This window comes from Schistocerca americana, chromosome X (genome assembly GCF_021461395.2).
Source record: "Schistocerca americana isolate TAMUIC-IGC-003095 chromosome X, iqSchAmer2.1, whole genome shotgun sequence".
Lineage (NCBI taxonomy): Eukaryota > Metazoa > Arthropoda > Insecta > Orthoptera > Acrididae > Schistocerca > Schistocerca americana.
In genome coordinates, this window is record NC_060130.1 from 232,739,040 (window position 1) to 232,761,286 (window position 22,247).

Sequence of the window (22,247 nt, forward strand, 5' to 3'; positions counted from 1 at the left end):
ACGAGAGTTGGAACTTTAATAGTGGCAACTGTTTATTTACAGCTCGTACAAAATAGATACGTCAGTTTTACTGACCTTCAAAGTATTGTGTGTAACCCGTTGCCAGCAATGTGGAAGTTGTAGGATACTCATGGCAGTGCCAGTTGTGTTGACAGTTCGAGTGGTGCGGTCTATTGCCCGACGAATTTGTAGCGAATCTGAAGCGAATGCCGTGAAGTGTTTCCTTCAGTTTAGAAATCGAGACGGCCGCGATAGCCGAGCGGTTCTGGGCTCTTCAGTCCGCAATCGCGCGACTGCTACGGTCGCAGGTTCGAATCCTGCCTCGGGCGTGGATGTGTGTTATGTCCTTAGGTTAGTTAGCTTTAAGTAGTTCTAAGTTCTAGGGGACTGATGACGTCAGGTGTTAATTCCCATAGTGCTCAGAGCCATTTTTCACACACAACCTATTTGCATACTACTTATCTACGTAACATTTAATATTACGGATATAATTAACCACGCAGTTATTGAGTGTTGCGGCAGCGCGATATTGCCGGGTTCAGCTGCCGAGCACAGAGTGCCGCAGGAAGGCCGGGTGGAGGGCGGCGGGGGCGTCGACACGCGCGTGCAGCGATCGGGCGGGGAGTGATGCGCCGGCGGACAGTGTTTTTATGCAATGCGGGCGGTCCGGTATCTGTGGGGGGGCCAGGATGTGGCACGGGTATCGCGCCACAGCAGGCGCCGGCGGCGGGCCCGCTGATAGGCGCAGGAAGGCGCCCCGATACTCGACCAGGAAGAGCCCCGGCAGCCGCACCGCGCGCCCGGCCGCCGAGCAACAGCCGCACCGCACTAACCTGTCCCACCTGGACCCCACCTGGGCGCCTCCACCGTAAACCTCCCCTCTCTCCCTCGCACTTCGACTAACTACCCGCACCCGCATTCTCCGACGTATTAAATAAATGTTATTTCATCGACCCTGTCGTAATCATATAGGATACTAGACAGTCTTACTGACAAGGGAACCTCCCCATCGCACCCCCCTCAGATTTTGTTATAAGTTGGCACAGTGGATAGGCCTTGAAAAACTGAACACAGATCAATCGAGAAAACAGGAAGAAGTTGTGTGGAACTATAAAAAAACTAAGCAATATATACAAACTGAGTAGTCCATGCGCAACATAGGCAACATAAAGGAGAATGTGAGCTCACGAGCGCCGTGGTCTCGTGGTTAGCGAGAGCAGCTGCGGAACGAGAGGTCTTTGGTTCTAGTCTTCCCTCGGGTGAATAGTTTATTTTCGCAAAGTTATGATCTGTTCGTTCGTTCATTGACGTCTCTGTTCACTGTAATAAGTCTAGTGTCTGTGTTTTGCGACCGCACCGCAAAACCGTGCGATTAGTAGACGAAAGGACGTGCCTCTCCAATGGGAACCGAAAACATTTGATCGCAAGGTCATAGGTCAACCGATTCCTCCACAGGAAAACACGTCTGATATATTCTATACGACACTGGTGACGGCATGTGCGTCACATGACAGGAATATGTTGTCGACCCACCTAACTTGTACACTTGGCGAATGGGTAAAAAGATTCTTCTACCTTGCCCGATTTAGGTTTTCTTGTGGATGTGATAATCACTCCCAAAAAAGTGATGAAAACATAAGAGTTTGTCACATAAACTGCAACAAATGAATGCAACACTTTCACAGTCGCACAGTTTTCCCTGTGCTCTGTCAAAAAATATGTTTTTAACGTTTTCAAATTTTTCCGTGTGTAGACCGTCAAATCCTGCATATGTCCAAGCAAATCTGAACATGTACTAAAATTTTGGCGAGCAAAGTTGATTATGTGTGAGTGCCTGAACTTTGATAATTGTCTGAAAATAAATAATTAAACTTTTCACTAGAGGGAAGTCTTGAACCAAGGACCTCGCATTTCGCAGCTTCTCACGCTAATCACGGGACCACGGCGCTCCTGAGCTCACACTATCCTTGATGTCGCCTATCTTGCGCATGGACTACTCAGTTTGTATATTTTGCATATTTTTTTCATAGTTCCACACAACTTCTTCCTGTTTTCTCGATTGACCTGCGTTCAGTTTTTCAAGGCCTATCCACTGTGCCAACTTATAACTAAATCTGAGGAAGGTGCGATGGGGAGGTTCCCTTGTGAGAGTAATCGCCACACTGAAAGTGGACCTACAGCCTACAAGGCACGGATGCGGCTCGCGAACTTTCAGAAAAGGTCTAAAAAAAATGGTTCAAATGTCTCTGAGCACTATGGGACTTAACATCTGAGGGCATCAGTCCCCTAGAACAACACTACTGAAGCCTAACTAACCTAAGGACATCACACACATCCATGCCCGAGGCAGGATTCAAACCTGCGACCCTAGCGGTCACGCTTTCCACCCTGAAGCGCCTACAACCGCTCGGCCACAACGGCCGGCAGGAAAGGTCTCACACCCACGCATTATCGTGATATGCGATCACAGTAGTTTCTGAGGTCAGTCGTTAGCTGCACCTGTCTCGCAAGCCGAGTACGATTCAAGTTCCCGAAGCTCCACTACGCGCGAGTCGGCTTTATTAGCGGACTGGAGAAAACTCCCGAAAAATAACACGCAGACGTTAATGTCGTAACGCTGAAAGCAGAGGTATAAAAAGTTTCGAATTACAAGTTTGGAAAAAGTTCGTGACAGCAAATGTGCACAAGCCAATAAACTTACCAATCTTACATGATCTGCGTAAGCGTACACCGCTATTAATTATGTAAAATTTCTGGAAAAGCTTTTACTACTATCTACAAAGTTACACATATACTATCCGATCAAGAGTACCCAGAAACCTATTAGTGGAAATTAATATAGGAGGTGTCCACCCATGACACTTACAATGGCTCGAACAACGCTGGAGACACTTCTGTGACGTGTCTGAATAAATGCGGTGGAACAGCAGCTCATTCTTCCTCGAGAGCTGAAACCAGAGAAGGTAATGATGTCAGACAGTGATGTCTGGAGCGAAGACGACGTTTTAAGACATATCAAAGATGTTACACTGGGTACAAGTCGTGACACCGCACAGGCCAGTCCCTTTCAGGAATGTTATTGTCCACAAACTACTGTCTCACACATGCTGATTTATGACAGGATGCACTGTCACGTTGATACTAGCAGTCATCGTATCCGATCTAATTCATGCAGTACACAATGCTGTAAAATGTTCTCGTATTCTTCCGTATTTAGAGGTTTCGTAAGTGTAATATAAGGACTACATCCTAACAACGAAAAGCACTCCAATACCGTTACACCATCTCATCTGTACTTCAACATTGGCATTACACATGATGGCAGGTGATCTTCTCCAGGCATTCGTCAAACCTTTACGCTTCCATCTGGTTGCTACAGGGTATAGAGTGATTCGTCACTCCAAATCACTTGTTTTCAGTCGTCCACTCTCCAGAGGCGTTGCTCTGTACCCCACCACCTCAATCGTCGCTTGCCACTGTCTATACAAATGTGTGTGGTATGTGAGTAGCTGCTCGACTATGGTTCTCCATTCATATCGAACTCCCTATGGACAATCATTCTGCTAGTTCCATTGCTGTAGCGCTTTATTATTAAACAGTTATTCGTTCTGCTGATTTCATGAGATTGTTAACAATGCTCAACAGTCCCTGTCCGACAGCACACAACATCTGCCTGATCTCAGTTTAACCGTGGTTGTTCCTTCGCATTACCACTTTACAAGCACATCACTGACAGTAGACTTTAACAGCTTTATATTGGCTGAAAATTCCCAGATGGTTTTGTTCAGATGACATCCAATGAATACTCGTCGTTCGAAGGCAATGAGCTCTCCTGACAGACCAATTTAACTGTTACTGCTTCTCTTCTGACAACACAATTCTCCCTACCTCCTTTTATACTGGCAGATCGGCCTCTTGTGACTTCTAGTGGGCAATTACGCATTACAAAGACATGTCTGGATACTTTCGATCAGTTAATGTAGATGTACCGATGGAGGTGACGCAATGGTAATATACTGCCCACTGTACACTGAATAACCACTTTTTGCAGCGCAGACCGCTGCGAGACGTGTGGGAAGAGAGTAAGGTTCTGGAAGTCACTGACAGGGATGTGGAGCCATGCCGACTCTCTTGTGGCGAGCAGAGATAAGTTTTTCGCTTGAGGATCAATGGCACGAACAGCTCGATTGAGACAGTAACACAGATTCTCGATTTGGTTTCAATCCTGGGAGTTTGGTGGTCAGGGGAGTATGGTAAACTCATCCTGGTGCTCTTCGAACCATGGACGTAAACTGCGAGCTGTGTGACACGTTGCATTGCCTACTGGTAGATGCCATCGTGCTGAGCAAAAACAAACTCCATGTAGAGGTAAACATGGTAACCAAGAATGGATGCATACACTTGTTGATCCATTGTACCTTCCAGAATGACGAGATCACTCAGGGAATGCTATGAAAACGTTCCCTAGACCATGACGATACCACCTCCGTTTTTGTATTTGCTTTCACACGTTTCAGCTATACATGCCAGCGGCTCTCAGTCCGATGGAGCACAAAACGTGATTCGTCTGAAATGGTCACCACTCAATGGACATCTATTTTCGTTTGGTGTGCAAATTCCAGGCTTCATCGCCAGTGAACAGCGGTCAGCTAGGTGCATGAACAACGCACCTGCTGCAACATCCGCTGAACGGTCCTTGAGGAAATACTGTTGGTAGCCCCTTGGTTCATGTGGGCGGTTAGGTTCTCAACAGTTCTCTTTCACTTTGAAACTTCCTGACAGATTAAAACTGTGTGCCGGACCGAGACTTCAACTCGGGACCTTTGCCTTTCGCGGGCAAGTGCTCTACCAACTGAGCTATCCAATCACGACTCACGAACCGCCCTCACAGCCTCATTTCTGCCAGTACCTCGTCTCCTACCTTCCAAACTTCGCAGAAGCTCTTCTGCGAACCTTGCAGAACTAGCACTCCTGGAAGATAGGATACTGCGGAGACATGGCTTAGCCACTGCCTAGGGGATGTTTCCCGAATGAGATTTTCACTTTGCAGCGGAGTATGCGCTGATGTGAAACTTCCTGACGTATTAAAACTGTGTGCTGGACCGAGACTCGAACTCGGGACCTTTGCCTTTGTTGTATGTCCATTAGCCAGTACACATCTCTGCAGCCTTCGTTCATCCCTGTCATCTATGGCGCGTGGTTTACCACAGTTGCCTCGGCACCGGTTTTGGATAGCACCGTTTTGCCATGCACGGTATACTTTAAACACGGAGACACACGAACAGTTTACAGACGTAGGCGTTACGGAAATGCTTCCACCCTTGACCCGAAAGCCAATGATGATGTCCTCCCGGACGTCAGATAAATCGCTCCGTTTCTGCATTACAGCAACGACTGCACTGTTTTCCACGTTCCCCCGACACACTTTATATATTTTCCACTGCTTGTGTTCTCACCCGCCGTCTGTCAGTGGTTATTGTACTCTGACGTCGAACACAGGCGGTGGTCAAATTAATGTGGCTGGACCATATACACTGGAATGGCATCCTCCTTCCAAGCTTCCATATTTTGGTTTTCTGTAATTTTCCAAAATCTGTTATGCAGAATATTGTGGTGGCTGCTGAGAAATAACGTGGCATATGTCCTTCCCCACTTTCAGCATGTGATGTATCTGTAATGAGCTCGTCATGGGCGACACTTTATACTCTAATCTTCCTTCCAGTCAATAAACAATACACCAGCTATAACAAAAAAATGGTTCAAATGGCTCTGAGCACTATGGGACTTAACATCTGAGATCATCAGTCCCCTAGAACTTAGAACTACTTAAACCGAACTAACCTAAGGACATCACACACATCCATGCTCGAGGTAGGATTCGAACCCGCGACCATAGCGGTCGCGCGGTTCCAGACTGAAGCGCCTAGAACCACACGGCCACAGCGGCCAGCAGACGCTGAAACAAAATTTATGCACATTTACTTGCACATTTCACTCTTTCACATGGGCCATCTGCCTGATACGTACAAAAAAGTAGATGTGTCACGTGATGCACTGGAAATGCCATAACCTGGAGCATTTAACACGTTGCGGAACGCTTACGAGCTACTGCAGCAGGTTTCAAGTACGTAAGGTTTTTAGATCTAACAGTAAAATATGGGACAATGTGATGCTTTACTCACATAGAATATGTTGCAAATATTAGCTAGTCGTCAAAAAATAGATTCTATTGTCCTAGATTTCCGAAAGGCGTTCGACTGCAAACCACATATTCGATAACCAACGTATGACCGTTCGGAGTGTCTTCACATAGGCCTATTTGCAACTGGCTCGGATGTTTAACAACATCAAAAAATCACATCTAGAGTGCCAAAAAAGTGTAATAGTTCCCATAATGTCCTCAATACACGTAAAACATTCGTCTGACGCGAGTAGCAACCCTATCAGATTGATCGCTTACGAGTTGATAACTACACGAAAATATTGTCGTTAGCGGTCGTAAGGGAACACATAAGGACTTTGAAAAATTCTACTTACAAAGGAACATATCCAGGTGTAAATAAACGACGCTAAAGAAAGTTGGTGTGTCTGTAGAGGAGTCAAAATATTGCAATTTTTGACTGATTTTACTTTAAAGAGGTAAAACACCCCGGAAGCTAATTTGGCGTATTATGTTTAGAAGAAAGATTTTCGAAGCCATCATATTGAAGAAAAATGTGTTTCATATAAAAGCTGAAACGTAATTAACGCTCTAGAAAACTGTATAATCAATTGTTGTAATAATTTTAAATTTTGCAAATTATCCCATCACGATTAACTAATTTGAAACATGAAAACTTTTGCTACAACATAAGTTAAAGAAGCTTTCACGATACATCCATCCATGTGTAATAAAGCTTGTTTCTGAAATACTATTTTTGGAAAATAAGCTATGCACAGTGTGCTGTCGGAGTATTTACAGCATATTTAATTAAAATATCTAAACGTTCATCATTATTTTAATATTTGTTTTACTTATTTGTGTTTTATGTTTAAATTGTTATTTTACGCTTTAAATTCATGTTTTTCCCTGTTTTTTAGTTTACCATTTAACACACGTATTTTTTGTTAACTGAAAATCGTAAGTAACTCTTAACTTATGATTATCTGTAAAGAAATGTTTAAATAATAACTTTTTTTACACCATACGCATGATACGAGCGAATTTACTTCGTATAACACACACGCTGGACAACACAATATAAAACAAATTTCAGCATATTCGGAAACTGTGGCGGGCGATGCTCTAAATATCCTAATTTGTATCAGGCCCATTTCAGAACACTGGAATACCTTGGGGAAGAGAACTGATTATCCACTAGTCACTGCAGTTCGATTATATACTCTCTCGAGCCGAAACTGTCATCATAATAATTCGGCAGAACTACATCGTAAACTCTTTTCACAATGATCTTCCAACATCGAATGCCCTATACGTCCAATGGCTGTACCTGTCCCGTCAACCTTTTTTGGCATCACCAGCTGAACAGCTCCTTGCCCTCATGTACGGTGCTAGAAACAGTTTTTCACATCGAACACCCCGAGAATTTAACAAGAATACAGATTTTTCTCCCGTACTGGGACAGAAAGCATCTGTCTAAATCAGACCTCACTTTAACAGATTTCGATAAGGTCACAAGAACATTTAGATCTTCAATAAGATATTCTCGAATTCTCGGTTGAAATTGTCCTCTAGTTTCTTTTAAAACTATGAAAAGGAGGCTGTCACTATGAAAAAACCATTTGGGCGTCGTAAATGAGGAAGAGAAAGTTGTTCACCTGGTGATCCCAGAAATACTCGACAGGACAGGACCTATTGGACTCATATAGCTTTTGGAGGTGGAAGAAGATTTTCAGACCTAATTCGAGGTGTCTAATTGAGATATAAATCTCGTCTTGAATAACTATATAATAAAGTTGCAGTCACAATCACATAATCCATTCACTTAGCCAAGATTTTCCTGTACTGAACTATGCCTGATACAAAACAGAATATTTAGAGGATCACCTGCCACAATTAGAAATCCTGCTCAGTTCTTTTTCATATTGTGTTTTCCGTCTATTTATTTACAGATTATCATTATTGCAGTGATCTGATATCATAATACTCAGTTACTTTTTATTTTCAAGTAAGAAAATACTCGTATGTAAAACGGTACACTAAAAAACAAAAAAACGAAAAAGAACCTGAATGGAAAACATAAAAAAACCGGTTTAAACATAAAACACAATAAGAAACGATAATAATTAGAATAACAATAATAATGAAATTTAAATGTTTTTTTTACGTGTGTCGAACTTACTCCGAAAGCGCACTGTGTACAGCTTTGTTTCCAAAAACCGTATTTCAGAAGCCATCATTATTGCGGATGTATGGGTGTGGAGTGAAAGCTTCTTTAACTTATTTTGTAACGGACTTTTCCGTTTTTCACAATTAGTTGTGGTATTTTGCAAAATTTCAGATTATTGTAAAAGTTGATTAGACAGTTTCCAAGAAAGTTAATTGCATTTCATCTTTCACCTGAACACATTCTTAAAATATGGTGGTTTATAAGATACTCCCTCTAAACTTAGTGTACCAAATTATCCTTAGGGGATCGTTTTAGCCCTTAAAACTGTAATTAGGCAGAAACGAAAAAATACGTATTGCATTATTTTGGCCCCTCCACATACCCGCCAAGTTTCTTTAAGATCGTTTACTTACACCTGGGAATGTTCCACAATATTCTGAACTGAGACATGGCTGCCGTCTGAGGTGGCATTGTGTTCGAGTCAATGGACTCGCATTTGGGATGAGAGCATTTCAGATTCCCGTCTGCCCACTCATACTGGAGTTTTCTGTGGTTTTCTGTAATTGGTTAAGGTGAACGCTGGGAGAATTTATTTGAAAAAGGCACAGTCAGCTTCCTTCCCCTACTGGTTTTTTTCCAGCTGTTCATTTACAGGAGTTGAATCTTAATATCCCTTTCCTTCTATAAACCCATGCGCGTAGTCACATAGCCAAGTTACCTCCCGCTAAGGCTGACGTAACATTTTCCATTGTCCAGAAATAACGCGAGTAATAAACGTCGTTTGCATTCACAACCACTGTCGAGATCGCTAGAACACGCTAATGCAGTGACACTCTGCCCTTACGTGTTGCTTCGAATTCAGATGTTGAAAGGAGTTTCCGACGCCAAAATTTGGCTGCAATGAGGACGCGCAGCTGCTAATTACCAGCCAGTAAGCCGATGCTAGTGTTAAACTGTGCCCCTCTGAAGTGTCTTCAGGCTAAGGAATGACGTACTGATGATGGTGATCCGACTGTCGGTTAGGTACATTAAGCTGGGCGGCCTAAATGTGTGCCTTTTCAGAGGGATACTCAACGTTCCTGCACCGACTTTAGCACTCTCCAATGTCTCTCAGTGTCACATTAAATATAAAAGCTGCACTGCCCCTCATACGCAGCATCAATGGATACAATCCTGTGCGAAAGAACAGGACAATACAGTGTGTTTGAAGAGAAATTTGTCCCAATCAGTTAACTGATTGTCTGTCGGATTTTGTTTTGATCCACCTCCTTAGCTTTTTAAGTAATGCTAATACAGATTGGTCTCATGGTGGAGAATAGGTAATTTCCTGCGGATAAAAGTTATTGTAACTGTAGTTTCCCTCGTCTCCGCTCATCAGTCCCAAAGCTATGAAGGGGTAATCCTATCAACAAGGCAACCGCCTGTTTGCTCCCTTTGCTCATAAACCTGGCTGTCACTGAGTGTAACATTTTATGTATTTTGCAACTGCACTTGGAATAGTGAGTCGTTCTGAGACGGCTGTAGTTTTGCATTATTTCTTATTCTCCCATATATCTACATTGGTTGAAATTCACATGTACTCGAGAACTGGTACGGGTCATTTAAAATGGTGCACTCTCTGTGAACAGTGAATTAGCTACAAGTGAAGACATCAATTTTCTGTGGCTTACCAGTGTCACTTAATACTGTTGGACGAATAAAGAGATTAAAATTGTCTGTCGGATTTTGTTTTGATCCACCTCCTTAGCTTTTTAAGTAATGCTAATACAGATTGGTATCATGGTGAAAGCTATGAAGGGGTAATCCCATCAACAAGACAACCGCCTGTTTCTTTTGACATGCATGTTAGGATTTAGTGTGCGCGTAACCTTTAGTATTTATGACTTTCAGTTCGCTCGTTTACGCGGATGTTTCTAGACGTGTTCCGAGGGAACGCTCTTCCGTGTGACGTCTGAGCTTCCCTTATAGCTTTCCGTTTGGTGCAGTTACACGTAACAAACTATAACATTTGACTTTCCTCTCGGTGACGACAAGCCCCGCCATGCATGGTGGGATATATGACAAAAGGGATGGAGACTTTGAAGATCCTTCCAGTCAAGATCTACAACAAATGGCTGCCCAGCGGTTTCATCAGGATGCAGTTCCCTGCCCACCTCCCCCAGGAGGTACTGCAATGGGCAACACGATGGACAGCATCAGTCACACGTTAGCGGTCGTTCGGGGTGAGTCTAGTATACACCCTGAAGAGGAGAAGGTGGAGTTGTCAGAAGAGGATTCATCCGCCTTCTCCAGCACGAAAAGTAAGCGGCAAAGTGATGTTAGCCTACACTCAACGAATTCCAAAATCTTCATTGTAATAGCTAATCAAGTCTCATCTGCCACTATTGCTGTGAATTTAATTGCTCCCGTTGTGACAGTAGCTCCTGATTTTACTTCTAACCAGCAAAACGTTTTCAACAGCCTTCTCATGCAGAATGTTACTTCTTTGTGGTATCGTAACTTTTGCAGACGTGCAGATCGTGGTCCGAAGCTAGTTTATATCGAAACTTTGGTTAAAAATCTAGGCCATCTCCACCGTATGGCTCTGAGCAAACTTTACCATCCTTCCTTGCCAGAACTCAAGAACACAATAATTAATATATCTTCTGTGGGCGAAACGAAAGTGAAGGTCGATTTCAAATCTCAGATAACGCTAATTTCTTAGTAAACAGCGAATTATTAAAATTTAAAATTATAGATGTTTATGAATTTCATGGAGGAAACTATGGGACTTAACATGTGAGGTCATCAGTCCCCTAGGCTTAGAACTACTTAAAACTAACTAACCTAAGGACATCACACACATCCGTACCCAAGGCAGGATTCGAACCTGCGACCGCAGCAGCAGGGTGGTTCCGGACGTAAGCGCCTAGAACCGCTCGGCCACAACGGCCGGCAGACAGATTTAGATTTTGTATGGTTGCCCTACGTCATTTAATACGAATCGCAGGATGCTTCGTCTGAGAAGACGACGACCGATTTACACTGATGAGAGCCGGCCGCGGTGGTCTCGTGGTTCTAGGCGCGCAGTCCGGAACCGTGCGACTGCTACGGTCGCAGGTTCGAATCCTGCCTCGGGCATGGATGTGTGTGATGTCCTTAGGTTAGTTAGGTTTAAGTAGTTCTGAGTTCAAGGGGACTGATGACCACAGCTGTTAAGTCCCATAGTGCTCAGAGCCATTTGAACCATTACACTGATGAGCCAAAAGATTATGACCACCTGCTTAATAGATTGTTTGTTGGTAGTTTGTGGAGGTATGTGGCATTAGATGTCTACGCACAGGTAATGTAATTCGCGTAAGTAACGGGTTTCTGATTTGCGTACGTAGTGATGGCGATCGATAGCGACCCAGCTGGGTCGGGCGAATTTGATCGCCGAGTCATCAACGTGAATGCACTGTAATGCTCCTCAAGCCACTGTAGCACTGTTTTGGCTCCGAGACACGGACAATTATACTGCTGAGATGTGACAATGCCGTCGGAGAAGATATCAAGCATGAAGGGATGCTGGTGGTTCGCGGCTCCCAACGTGTCTTCGATTACTACCACAGGTCCCATGCAAGCGCAGGAGAATGTCTCTCATAACACAATATTGCTCTCACTAGCCTGCGTCCGTGGGGCGCTGCACGATTAGAGCCTCCGTTCACCTCGATAACGGCGTTTGTGGAGACAACCGAAGAGCCGATACGTTTCCACTGATCGAGGGTCGAATCCCGATGGACGTGCACATCCAACCATTTAGCGCCTATGTGATAGTTTCACTCCCCTTCTACCTCTTCACGTAGATGCTCACGACAGTAGCATATGAACATTCGACAAGCTTTGTCGTTTTCGAGATACTCGTTCACAGGCTCTGCGTAATAATAAGCTGCTCTTTGTCAAAGTCGCTCATCTCAATGGTTTTCCCTATTCGCAGCCCACATCGTCGCTGGGGTGATCCCCCGTCGGTGTCTGCTCCGCCTACATAAATGACGAGAATCAAACAGTCAAACAAATGGAAAAACTTGTATTCATCAAACTCTTTTTTATTTCCACTTTTTTCTCAAACGTAATTCTTTCCCTTCATTAGTCCTACCTAACAAAGGGTTGATACTGAAATGCAGCGCATTTCTGGGATGAGATAACGTTTGGCTTCGAAAATCATAACGGCCGAAAAAGTTATCAGCTATGATACTCATACTGAAGGTTGTCAAATCTACCCACGTCATTCTACGAAACCTCGAGACTTCTTCTCGGTATATATGATCCAGAATCACTCGAAATTTCAACCATTTCACACAGCCTTACTGCTTTTTACCTCAAAGCCATTTACGACGGAAGTGCCTCGTTTTCAACTATTAGCACTTGACTGTTTCTTTCGCCTCTAAACAGGACTCCACGATGATGTTCAGATGTGTGTGAAATCTTATGGGACGTAACTGCTAAGGTCATCAGTCCCTAAGCTTACACACTACTTAACCTAAATTATCCTAAGGACAAACACACACACCCATGCCTGAGGAAGGACTCGAACCTCCGCCGGGACCAGGACGCCACGTTAATGTTATTTACTTTCAATGCTGCTAAATTCCCCGAGGCGCACTCCGAAGAGTACTTTACCAAGCGAGGTGGCACAGTGCTAAGACACTGGACCGTCTTCGGAAGAGCAGCGTTACTAGTGAACTTCTTGTTTTCAGTACTCAATTGTTCTGTGGATTGGGTTGTTTTTGGGGGAGAAGACCAGGCAGCGATGTCATCGGTCTCATCGGATTAGGGAAAGAAGGGGAAGGAAGTCGGCCGTGCACTTTCAAAGGAACCATCCCGGTATTTGCCTGGAGCGATTTAGGGAAATCGCGGAAAACCTAAATCAGGATTGCCGGACGCGGGATTGAACCGTCGTCCTCCTGAATGCGAGTTCAATGTGCTAACTACTACATCACCTCGCTCAGTCAATTGCTCTGTAAAGTAAGCTTAAGCATCAGTAAGCTCTGATACATTGTCCTATGCTTCCTCCACAAAATACCCATTCAATAAATGCGCAAGACATTAAACCTAACTGAGGATGAAACTTCCTCTCTTTCCACATGTTGCTGGTATTCGTTTATAATGATTTTAATGCATCCAGTGACTTAAGGAAACATTTTTTTCTGCTTGAGTTTGTCATGCCTGACCGTGTATTTAGTTTGTGTACGTTGTTGGACATTCTTACAGCAAGGCTTTAGCTACCAATTTTTAAAGATAAAGAACGCAGTGCAGCTTACATGAGCCTGAATGGATTCCAATTGTCTTCACGCAAGACACTAACGATTTGTCCGATGTTAAGCTAGTGTTAGTCCTCAGTGGAAGCACTAGATATTGATGCCGTTATATTACGATAATGGGTCTGTGTTTAGCCTTAAGACAGCCCTTCCGAATTCGGGTGGTAAAAGTAACTTCACGTTCAGAATTTCACCGACAGCTTAACTAAGTTGTCAGTTGTTATGTCTACCTTGTACGCTGTGTGGTCCTTTAGCCGATACAGGAGCGACGAACAGATGCCGTTCACGAATAGAGAATTCAGATATTATTGTATTCCGCATCTAATACGAAATAGTAAAAGTAATACATAGCCTTGTTGCTGTATTTGCAGCGTGAGTTGCTAACAGTAGATTTGAATGTAGAAATACGTAAAGATACGAAAGATTTATGGACCTGTCACTCTTCAATACGATATCTGTTCAGGAGATGTCGAGCACTGGCCATTATGATAGTCCGTAAGTATCATTCAACTGGCGAACACCCAAAATGGGCTCAGTGCAGCAATGTCCGAACTTAAGTCCACCCGCCGCTGCAGCTCCGGAGAGTGGATCTTGCATTTTATTGAGGGCGGTGTATTCGTTCGCGGTAGCGCTCTTGTACAGTGGGGGCGGTTGCAGGAAACTCGGCGGCGTAACTGGCAGTGCGCGTTTTGGAAGTGCGGCTTGCCGGTTAACGGCCGATACCGCATCAGTAAACAATTTTTCCGATTACCGAACTGGCTTAAATAATGGATTTCTTCACCGAGTATTATCGAGTAATGTGGTTCTGTAGAGAGTCGAAGACGATTTGCCATCAATTAGACATGTTGTTCATCCACTCCCATATTCTTCCTTCACATCCATACTTATCCACAAGAATTCTCAGTGTGTATATATCAGAATTAGATTTCCTTTTCTCAATCACAGAAGACATAGAACACAACGACAGGATGAAAGCGAAGTAAAACTACGTCAACTATCAGATTTCCAACGATCACTGATTGATTGAGGATCGTTCCAAGCCCACCAAGGGCAACGCGATCGTAACATGCGGATATTAAGTGCCATTCTTCGCAGCTTCGTTAGCTGCTTTGATACGATCCTAACAGAAGGGCCACACAAAAATGTATCACGTATGTAAGTATGTAACGTAACTGGAAAGGATACATGACAACCACACAAGTATTCATGATATATTTATCATAATTGTAAACAATGAATGCATTATGAATTAAAAGTATCGTAAATAAAAAAGCAAAGACTGAACTGAATGTGTCACGACACAGGCTCTATGCAAAAAGTGGAGTAAGTTAAGAGCCACTTTCGAGAGACGAAGATGTGCCAACACGAAAAAACCCGCTCTCCCAATTACTTACAGAGTGTCTTGAACACTCACAAGCATGAGCGTACCTTCAAATAAAATTCAGCCATCTATAAGTAAATGTAAGTACGACGAACTCACAGAGTATTAATTAACGAAGTTTGAGAATATATGTGGAACAATAAACAGAGATCTAAAAAATAAAACGAGGAAAAAAACAAAACTGGAATTTTATAAGACAGTGATAGTTCAAATGCTGGTTTACAGAATTGAATTGTGGGTTATAAGTAAACTTCAAGAAAACCGCATACAAGCAACAGATGTGAGGTTTTAAAGAGCAGTAAAGTGATGTACTAGAGCCAACAGATTTCGAAAATTGGAATTTAGGGGAGAACTGAATATATGTAACATCCTCAATAAACTGAAAAAGTAACAGAAAGTGGAATGGACATCTTGAAAGAGTGAGTGGAGGAATATTTCCTCTCCAGATAAGAAGATTTAAAGCTTCTGGGGAAGAAGTCAAGAAATACCGAGGAAGCGATGAGTACCGTAACAGGAAAAACAAAGAAATGGCCTAATACTAGAAGCGAAGATGATAATGATATAAGTAAGGTCAGCTTAATACCAACATGGAACTATGAAAATGCGGAATGGAAATAAACTTATACCATATAATCCACGAAAGGCTGGAGGTAGGGGGATAGCCTTCCCGCATAGGGTGCACCAGAAAGCACACTCACCCCACAAACTAATTCCACAGTAAACGACGAGCGTAGGGCTCTTTGTAATACGCAACGAATGCCTCTAGCTGTGCAGCTGTCTTGCTGGCAACTCTGAGTATACTGCTCTCTTGTAGATGTCAAACAGCTGTCTACGCAAACTGCATCCTATATCACAACCGAAATCCAGTGTAGTCCATTCATAAAAATACGTTGCTTGTAGTCCATTTCAAAAACTTACAACTCACAAAGAGCTCAGTAGCAATAGCGTTAATGGCTTCTTCAGAGATTTGTATCAGGTTCGACTTGAAGAACGGTAAGTCGCTGGACTTGCCCAGACTGCGAGTCGCATCGTCAGAGACTGACTCCCTCCGCCGTGCAGTAAGTTTGTTTTGATGTTCAGGGTCTAATTCATTTTGCGCATACGTGTCGGTAGAACCAAGCAATCTCTTTCTATATGCCTGAAATTTGATCATGCATACTGTGATTAGTGATCCAGCAAATTAGCTTTCAGCTTATTACGAGAACAAAGTGGGCGACAGCTGTGTGTCACGAACAAAGGTCAAGATTTAATGTAACATTAACGGTAGGGTAATTAAAATCGAAGCACAAGTTCTAATTAGACCGAGGTGGTGAAGGATATCTGCTGTGCCCTTTAAAGAGGAACCATCGCGACATTCCCTGTGATCCATTTGGACAAACCATGGAATATCTATATTGGATTGTCAACCGAGGTTTTGAACGAAAGCACGGTAAGTGATTCAGATATTCCAAAGTAAGGCGCCAAGTGAAAGAAAATATTTTTTTGTAAAAAATGCGTACAGCAGTTTGTCTAGCTTCCTCCAATAATCAGATTCAGTCAACCAAGCGTAATTCTGAAAGGTCTGGATAAATTCATTCATGGATGCTATTACGTCTTCATTGAGTAGATGGAAGTCAGAGAGGTTGGCAAATAGGGTGAATCGGTGAATTTTCTAGCAATTCGTGCTACATGCCCTTAGTTTTGCCCTTGCAGATGTGCTGGTTGGGCAAGCGAAGAAAGATGTTATTTTTATTTTGTAATCCAGTCCATTTCTCAGGTATATTTTCATCAAGCCTGTCTAAAACACTTGCATATTACTCGTCAGATGTAGCTTAGCATCTTGCCTTGTAATACCTTATGAATCCAAGAATTCCCTAGCCATAGACTTTAGAGCAGATGTAATCGACTTTTCCCGTTATGATACAAGGCCACTGGGTTGTATCCACTGTGATTACTATTTTAGGTTTGGTGTGAAGTGATAAACACACAGTTCATCCGCAGTAGAAAAATTGTGTGAAACTCAGCAGGATTCTCTTTAAAATGGCCTAGGTATTGCTGGGAAACTCATTTTCCCACTAGCTTTCAATCAATCTTCAAGTAATGCCTAGGTCCTCATATTAAATACATCATTCAATAAGCTACTGAATCACATATATTAGAATTGCCTGAGCACTAATCTAGGATGATAAACAGAAGAAGAAAACAATAACAAAAAACAAACAAGCTTTTCTCAATGATGAGAATGTTCATCTCATACAATCCCATAGTTTCCTCGATTGAAAGCCTTCTTGAAGTTCTGGAGTAGATGAAATTGCAGCACGAGCTTAGCCAGTATGGTCCCAAGTTATTCTCTTTCATTTCATGCAAATACTCCTTAATTTTCTAAGCTGCGGTGCGTAATGTTTGTATATGTGATGGTTAAATGTAGGTCATTGAGTGCGCTGATTGAAAGCACAGGCTGCATTAATTAGTATACTTTAAGGGGTGATCAAAAAGTTTCTGCTCGAAGACCGTACAGTCCGTATTTGGTATGCCAATTAGGCAGGCAAAATGGCTGTGAGCATTGAGGCAAACATCCCATCAACGCACCAGGTGAATAAACCCGTTTGGTAACATATTGTATTCTGCTGAGTGAGGAAGTCCGTTACTGGCCGCTGCAAATGCTCGTCCGACAGGTACCGTCGACCCTTCTTGCTTTTTCTAAGGGACAGATCAGGACTATAGGGCGGGTCCCCGAGTGTCTCCCACTTGAGTTGGCGTAAGTTATGCATAAAGACATTTGCGATATGGAGACGTGTATTATCATGAAGCAGCAACACTCCTTGTCACACCATTCCACAAAGGTGGTTTCCTACAGACATGCTGCCCCATGCCAGTTTTTAACGTCTCTGATGGATATCTACTGTTGCCTGTCCTTCGGCAGCCAACAAAAGAATAACAGTACTATAGTCCTGTCTGGACGCATTTGGTAATAACGCCACCATGGTTCAGGTTTCCACATTTGTCGCTGGCAAGGCACCAATACCACACTAACCATTGCCTTCAAGTCGGTGCTTATATGCCAGCATCGGAGTTGCCCTACGATGCATATACGCTGTATCGACGTCCTCAAAAGGAAACTTTATGACTACCCCTTATATATTACACAATACAGGATGAAGAAAAATTCGCACACTCGGGCTGCGCAGCACGATTCCTCACATACCAGCAGTACAAAAATGTCTCACAAAATTTCGTCCTGCGCATACTTCCGGCAGTAAATGGACGTAATACACTGGCAGTTGCAGTAACTACCTCTGTCAGGATGTGGTAGCAGTGCTGTGCAGGGAGTCAAGGTTTCGATTCTGCGTGGAAACGTATTTGTTTTTATTTGCTAAATGTAATCTGTGCGGTACGATATCTGCGATATCTGGCGACTTAATCGTCGTACAACGATTTAGTGGGTCTTCTACAAAACATCTGCACTTACGTACTACGGACACAGAAACGGAAGTACAATCGTTTCCATTGATCGGCTATTAAAGAAGCCTTTTGCACGCCGTGGATGCGATTTGTTTCACACCACGGCATGTACTAGATTCCAACCTTGTTTTCTGTGTATCCTACCCCAATGGTAACACATATAGATACTTACTAATCAGCATTCGCTTATTAGATTCAATGCTGAAAGACTTAATTAGTGATTCCATGATCATAATGCATACAGATGGTAATCGAGTTGTAAATGATTTGAAAAGCACGTTTGCTAGCTCTGTTGGTAACAAGGCTGTAAAGAAATGTAATGGACCTGAACCTGGCAAGAATAATAGTTGGCACTAATCGATTGGGCCATTGGGGGAGGGTACACAGAATACAGGTTTGGAATCTAGTAGATGCAGTGGTGCGAAAAAATTCGCGTCCACAACGTGCAAAAGATTTCTTTAAAAGCTGACAATGAAAACGACTCCACTTCAGTGTTCGTAGTTTGTAAGTGTAAATGTTTTGTAGGAGACCCACTGTAACCGCTGTATGGCGATTAAGACGCCAGATACCGTACCACGCAGATTGCATTTAGCAAATAAAAACAAATATGCCTTCACCCAGAATCGAAACCTCGACGTCCTGCATGCTAACCCACCCAAAATACTATCCGCTGCACCAACTGCACAGCACTACACCGTACATGTGATTACAGTGTTGCTAGACTGCCAATCTTTTACGTCCATTTACTGCAGGAAATATGCGCAGGGTTTTTATTGTTAGTATGTGAGGAATGGTGCCGCAAAATGTTCGGCATGTGTATTAGCGAAATACACCGGCTTTGCTCGGATAGGATTAAGTATCTGTCGCTGCACAGTTTGACTCGCGTAGCGGTAATGAATTATATACACAATCCTTCCTCGTGGTTCACTATGTCTGTTACTGAAAACCGTATCACAATTCCTCAGACTGATTCCTGATATCATCTTTCACATACAGACTGAAAAACTGGGTGGGAAACTTTAATTTAGTAAAGTCTGTAGATTTAACATTCAGCTGTTACTATCATTTTGAGTCTGTTTTTTAAAAGAAAGAAACGGTACTAATTCAAGCACTTCCACTCTGTCGGGACTGTATTCACCCCCTAAAAAGTATTAATTGTTGTTAACGCGTTTGAAGTGTAATCTTAAAACGGATCGTGCGCTTGCTGTAGTAAGTCTTTCACGCGAATCGTGCCCTATTCATTTGATTGAAACTATAATATACATGAAAAGCCAAATTAATAGAAGTGTTACATCTGCGCTGCCTAATTTACTGATACGGTATATGGCAAAAATGGTTCAAATGGCTCTGAGCACTATGGGACTCAACTGCTGAGGTCATTAGTCCCCTAGAACTTAGAACTAGTTAAACCTAACTAACCTAAGGACATCGCAAACATCCATGCCCGAGGCAGGATTCGAACCAGCGACCGTAGCGGTCTTGCGGTTCCAGACTGCAGCGCCTTTAACCGCACGGCCACTTCGGCCGGCGTTATATGGCAATTTGGATACCTTATTTCAAAGGCAATGTTTAATTTGGGCGTGGAAATTAGGCGACGGTTGTGAACTTCACATTCATGAATGTTAATATAACAACGGCTGCCGACGCAGGAGAATTGTATTGCATCTGCTGCAAGTATTCGGCGTGGGTTGCTATTACATTCTATGCCAGTGTCAAACTGGTTCCGTTTCTGAAGTCCATTCAGCATCGGTTTCTTCTGCTGGAGCTCTTTTGTTACTAACGGCGGTACTACACGGTCAGTAGTCGCACAATACGAATAAATAACAGTAGAATACATTTTTGTAACAGACGTGATGATATTATTGTTATTGAGATGTAGCAGGCCAGAAGATGGGCTTGTCAGGAGGAATTCTTTGACAAAGATCTCTAGGAGTCCCCTACGCCGACAGCGGTAGCAAGCTCGCTTTGCCAATGCATAAAGCGTTTCATTCAGGACACGGAAAACCCAGATGTTCCACACTCGACAGAGCCTGTGTCAAACTGTCCTTCCGCGGCGACAGTGAACTGTTAAACATCTGTGACATTTAATGGTTTGCTGAATTTCGGATTAAATGAGAAATTCATCAACCATCTTCGAATTTAGCTATTAGCGTGCCGTTATGGAATGAACAGAATATCCTATGTAATGCGCACGTATCTGATATTTCATAACCCGTTCATCTTTAAATATATGGTTACCCAGCATAGATAGTACACAATGGGAAGAGTATTCCCTAAATGATTAATGGATTGAATATTTGTCTGAATTTTCTTAGCCAAACGAAGAATGGGAAATGGGCAAGTGTGGTATTAAATTGAGCAGGTTGAGGTCTAGTTTTGCAAGAAAATATTTAATTGAAAGTTCCTGGCAGATTTAAGCAGTGTGCCACACCGGGACTCGAAATTGAGACCTAGGCCTTTCGTGGGTAAGTGTAATACTGACAGTTATCCGAGCACGAGTCACGATCCGCATTCACAGCTTTACCTCCTCCAGCACTTCATCTTGTAGCTTCCAAATTTCGCAGAAGAGCTACTGCACACATTACTAGCAGTGCTGGATGAAATAATATAAATTTGCAAGGTAGGAAATGAGGTATGAATGGAAGTAAGGTTGTGAGGGCAGTTCGTGAGTCGTGCTTGGGTAGGTCAATCTGTAGAACAGTTCGAAAGACAAAGGACCCAGGTTCCAGTTGCGGTTAGGCACAAACTTTTAATCTGTAGGATGTTTCAGATCAGCGCACCGTCCTTTGGTGAGTGAAACTTCATTCTACAGCACATTTAACTGTTGAAAGTAGTCAGGACAATTAAGAAAAATCTGCCAGACAAATATCCTCTAAAATTCTTTCAAATTCTAAGTCAGACTTTGAACTGTAAATTCTCATTCGACACCTGATTTGATTTTCCTTCATACATATACTCTTAATAGTAATAGAATACCAATTGATATTTAAATGTAGGGTGTCTCAAACCTTTTGGGTCAAAATGAAACAGGTGATAATGGGTCCACAACCGATGTTACTGAGATGCGGAACCAGTGGTCGGAAATGCATATTTATTGTGATATGAGCTTACGTGATGTACACCGCCTAACAACAACGTAGCTCTTAGTCATTGTTCAAAGCGACGCCCGCCAGCCTAAATGCATGTACTGCACCGACATATACAGTTCTGCCGCACTCTCGCAAAGATCCGGGGTGTTTGCTGCACACAGGAACAGGCAGCGGGTGATAAACAGCGTACACCCCTGACCACCAAACAGACATACTGTACACAACTTAGTTCATAGCTCGTGTGTCGTGTGACGACCACATTCACCGCGCCGACGCAATAACCTGTGCCGCCCGCACACCGCAGTCCATGGTGTCAGTTGTCCATTGCTTCTACATCTACATCTACATGGATACTCTGCAAATCATATTTAAGTGCCTGGCAGAGGGTTCATCGAACCATCTTCACAATTCTCTATTATTCCAATCTCGTATAACGCTTGGAAAGGACGAACACCTATATCTATCATCAGCATCAGACAGCTTGCGATGTTTCCATGGTGAGTTGTGTTACTGCGTACAGCGCACGAAGCGTAATAAAAGATGGAACTTTACTCGTCACGACAGTTGTCAGACATACATTTAATGTACGGTGCGGCACGATGTAGCAGCCGCAAAACAGCAGGAAGATACAGATAACGCTATTCTGACAGGCGTCATCCTACATGGAAGAAGTTTCTCTCCGTGGATACCAACTTGCGAGAGACGGGGTCGTTCACACTATAGAATGCCG